Below are 4,541 nucleotides of genomic sequence, written 5' to 3'. Positions count from 1 at the left end.
CCACTTACATCTTTATCTAGCTGTCCACTTGAGATGGCTTTATCCCATAAGCGATCTGCTACGTGCTGCCACTCATCTGGGCTAAACATTAGAGGGATTTCCTTCAGAAAACCCTACTTCTGAGCCCAGTGCACCAAAGATTTGATCTTTTTTTTTACCTTGCAAGATACAACTGTCTTAGAGAGAATACTAGAGAGAAGCTGGATAGCTGCTTCCTCCTCCGTGGTTACGTCAGAGGAGCCACAGGGTCGTGATCTCCATCCCTCTGCTATGTGCCAACTCGCCACACGGTGGCGGTTGTCTGCCGTTTCCACGGACGTCTCCGATCTCCCGTAGCAACTCGGCTCCGGATGTCCCGCGTCTCACCGCGATTCTGCTCCACGTCTCACCGCGATACTTCACTTTTCCGCGTCTCACCGTGATTCTGCTCCGCGTCTCACCGCGATTCCTCTGTCTCTGCGTCTCATCACGTCTGTACGGGTCTGTGTTCCGATTCTCTCAGCGTCCCGCGTATAACCATGTCTCTGTTCCTAGGCTCTCAGCTTCTCTCAGCGTCTGTCAGGTCTCTCAGCATCTGCGGGTCTCAGCCTGTTAAGGCGCCATATGTTGCAGGAAGAACGGCCGAAAACACGACAGACACTAGTATGGTCAGATCATGCTCTCTTTTATTACCCGAATAGCCTAACTTTTATAGCAAACTTAAGAGGGGCAGATAGTGTCTCACACAAGATTATTGGTCAAAAGCACTCAGACAAACAACTGCAAGAAAACAACCCCACCTGCAAGAAAACAACCCCCTTGTGATTAGCAGTCACGTAGACCTTGTCCTTGAAGCCAGCTGCTGGCAACAATATTTTTCTAAATTCCTCAATTGGGCGATGTGGGAACACTGTGGTGGGAACTTCTCATAGTCGTCCTGGTAGCTTGGTTTGCTCAGCTGCAGCAAGTCATGGGATCTTTGCTGTTTCAAAAATCCTTCAACAGTACTAGAACTTACCTGACCAGTCCTGAAATATTCTTAGGGATTAATATCACAAGCAGCAGTTTCGTGCTGATTTGAACATTTGTTACCAATACGGACCTAGGCTCCCACTTGTAAGTTCTCTGCCTTAGACATACAGCTAAGGCAGATTTTTCTTCCTCTTCCTCCTTTCTCTAGTCAGTGGGATCAGTATGTTTGTCTCTGGTAGGCTTCAGACAACAAGATGGTTTTAATATACTTGCGAGTTTTAAGTCTCTTTCTTTTAACTTATTTATTATTAAAATTTTTGTAACCTTCCAGCATTAACAGACAAGAACTACCATGTATAGTATTTTGAAAGTTAAGGGCATGGCGAAAGGAGAAAAGAAAAATACATTAAAAAAATAATAAATTAGGATTTTTTGTTTGTTTGTTTGTTTGTTAAAAAAAAAAAAAGTGCCCTGTTTTTTCCAAAATAGTGAAGGTCAGTTTGTGATTCATGTTGATATCATCTCCAACTGTTAAAAGAGCTTGCACGTACATGTGACATTCAGGTAGCAAGAATGTGAACAAAAAAAATATACCTGTTTATACCACAGGTCCTTACTTGCCAAGGTTCTAGGATGCCTTGGGGAAACAGGAAGATCCAATTACAATGCTCTCTGGAGTTTTCATTTTCAGTTGTAAGTTAAAGATTTTGATTCAGTACATACATCTGCAAGCAGTTAAGCCACTGAAAGAAAACAGAGGTTTTCAAAAGAGCCTTTTTATTGTTCCTTCAATAAGCTCCTGAAAACATCTGCTACTGCCAGGTGCTCTAAGGTTAAGGAGAGGTGGTTACTGTGGCTTAAATTCTTGATTAGGTAGCCTTCCAGAAATTGTATCTTGGGATTGTGTCTTGGGAATGTTCAGGAGTTTAACAGATTCTCTTTTCAAAGTCATGCAGCTTTGCATATTAACATATTCTCTTAAAATTCTGACTGTAGTAAAACTTGGATGCAGAATTGCTGTGAATTTATTCCTTCTTAAGCAGAAAGGTTTCCAAGCCACAGATTAATAGAGGACAACTCTTGTTCAGTGCCTGAAACACAGATAATCCAAGTTAACAAAACTTTCTAGCAGGTTTCAAGATTCAGTGACATTTTCTTTTTTCTGAGAGCTCTGTGAAAATCAACAGTGGCATTGAAGATTATAACAGTGTGTAAAATGAAAGGGAGCAATATTAAAAACATTAATGGTTTTGTAAAGGATTTCAGAAGGCTTTCATTAAGAACAAACTGAAAGATAGTGAGGGGGATCAAGTTCTTGCACAGTAAGCTGCAACAATATATGATACATGAAGGATTTATTAGTCAACTCTTGAAATAAATTGAACATCTCAGTTTCATTTAAGTTTCAGGAGTTATCTCCTGACAGAAGGTGTCTGAAGAGTTACTGTTTCCAAAACAAGAAGTCTGAGGGCATAAGTGTTCTTACATTTTGCTACTGAATTAGATGAGAGGAATTAAAGAGGCAGCTTTCTAGATCCCTCAGCTCCACTGGCTTAAAAACAACTTATACCAGAGCAGTAATACACCATAAAAATTTGTATATGTCTGTAATACCTTTTTTGAGCTAAACAAGCACAAAGAACCAACGAACTGATTCACATTATCAAATAGGTTAAAAGTTCTATAGACCTCTCTACTTTTTCTCACTATCAGATAGTACCTCACTACCACAATAAGATCAAGCATTTGTTGTTGTTTTTCAAGATCTTTTATATTTCCACATAAAACAATGCAAATGAGCTCCATAAAGCATTTTTATAGATTAACAGTTATACAGAGGTTAAATATTTTTTTTTTCTTATATTCTTAACTATACAATGCTCTTTGGATCTCAAAATCTTTCCAAAGATACAGATTGACACTTAATTAAACTCTAAACCAAACAATTTGTTTGGAATAATGTTATCATATTGACATATGCTTTCATTGCATTTTGTTACTAATTCAGGTAATAACTAAACAATGCATCCTACTGCTCACAGTCTACTTCCCAACTGTTGTTGCTGTCACTCTGCTTAGGTATATATTGCTTTAGGAATAGTCTGACATAAAGATTATTGACATATTTTACAGTAAGACAGAATATTTTTTATTAAACCATGTCTTCTATTTATTTATATGATATGATGATTTATCCACAAACAGACACTTTCTCTGACCATTTTAATGGAAAATATGAAATAGGAAAAAGGAGGATGAACAATAATTTTGGTGTACTTATTTGTGTAAGTTTCTTTATCTTCTCAAAGAATAAAGTGCATAAAGCCAGGCTATCACTGATGGAAACAGCTACTGGTGATAACTACACTGGTTCAACATGGTAAATGGTAAAAATAACATGCTACTTCAGGAATGATAATAATTTAACAGTGTTTGATTTCAGGCTCATTTATGTCTTTCACAACTGAAGTACCAAAGTCCACTGGAAAAAGTCCACTTGGTGAAGTTCATAGGAAATTTATCAAGCCAGTTTTATTTGCAAAACATTTGACAAAGAAAATAATCCTGCAATAACTAACTCTTGCATAGCTCATCCAGATAAATACACACACACATACACATACATGTATGAGGTACTAAAAAGCCAACCAACTCTTGTTCTTACCTCTACAATCAGACTGTTTCCAAAGAGTGATTATCAACATGGTGATAGGTATTTTATATATATATATATACACATAATTAAATTATTTAAATTATAAATTATATATATAAACTGATATATATGTAAGCTGTTTGATATACATTTTTAAGAAATCAGCTCTTAACTCTGAGGCATCTTTACTCTGAGGCAACTTGGTAATGGATGGAGGTCATAAGAAGTCAATCACACAACAAACCTCTGAGCTTGAAACAGCTGTAAGAGATGCAAGATTTCAACTCTCAAAGGAATCCTTTCCACAGTGTTCTTCAAAGTGAACACTGTAGGGTGGGGTCTGCATTGGTGCCCTCTAGCCTCAGGTGTCTGACAACATTTCTTTGGATAATAGCTATAAGAACAGCTGTCCTCTCTCTTTTCTGGAATTATAACTCAGGGCACTCTCCAACCTTTCTGATGCTTTTTGTTGACAGATTATTTCTGTGTTTCAGGTGATTGCAAATTTGAAAAACTGCCAAGTGAAGAGGATGAGTTCAAAGATTTTTCCAGCTTAAAGTGCAGATGGTATGACACCTGTCATCTTCAAACAAAACTGTGATAAAACCATTGTTTGGAAAAGTTGGCTACCTTTTAATTTTCTTTCACTTTGAGGGAGGAAGAGGACACAGAATATTTTGACCCAGGCAGGGAGACATAAGCCCAGAGACAATGGCAAAAGATTATTACAAGACCCCTGTACTAGTCTTTACTTCTTCCTCTTCACCTTGTGTCTTTGCCTTTGCATATGTGCTGGACTGCCTAGGCAGCAGAATGCCTGCTTGGAGACTTTCCAAGTAATTTGGTTACAGAAGGAGATATTTCATTTTGTAATACTTTATCATGCTTAAGATATTTCCTCTTTTCCCATGGGTATGGCATGAAATGGAAAAAG

The 4,541-nt window shown here is 37.8% G+C and overlaps 1 long non-coding RNA gene across 1 annotated transcript; it reads left to right on the top strand.

The window, feature by feature from the left end:
- The first annotated feature begins 396 nt into the window (after window positions 1–396).
- LOC311426398 lies at window positions 397–4,228 on the top strand. The gene is made up of 2 exons (XR_014686707.1): window positions 397–480; window positions 4,102–4,228. It is a non-coding gene; the product is annotated as an uncharacterized lncRNA (long non-coding RNA).
- Window positions 4,229–4,541: the final 313 nt, after the last annotated feature.

The sequence above is a fragment of the Aythya ferina genome, assembly GCF_964211825.1.
Source record: "Aythya ferina genome assembly, chromosome: W".
NCBI classification, from domain to species: Eukaryota; Metazoa; Chordata; class Aves; order Anseriformes; family Anatidae; genus Aythya; species Aythya ferina.
Note: the sequence above shows the minus strand (reverse complement) of the source record. Positions and strands in the feature narration are given on the sequence as shown.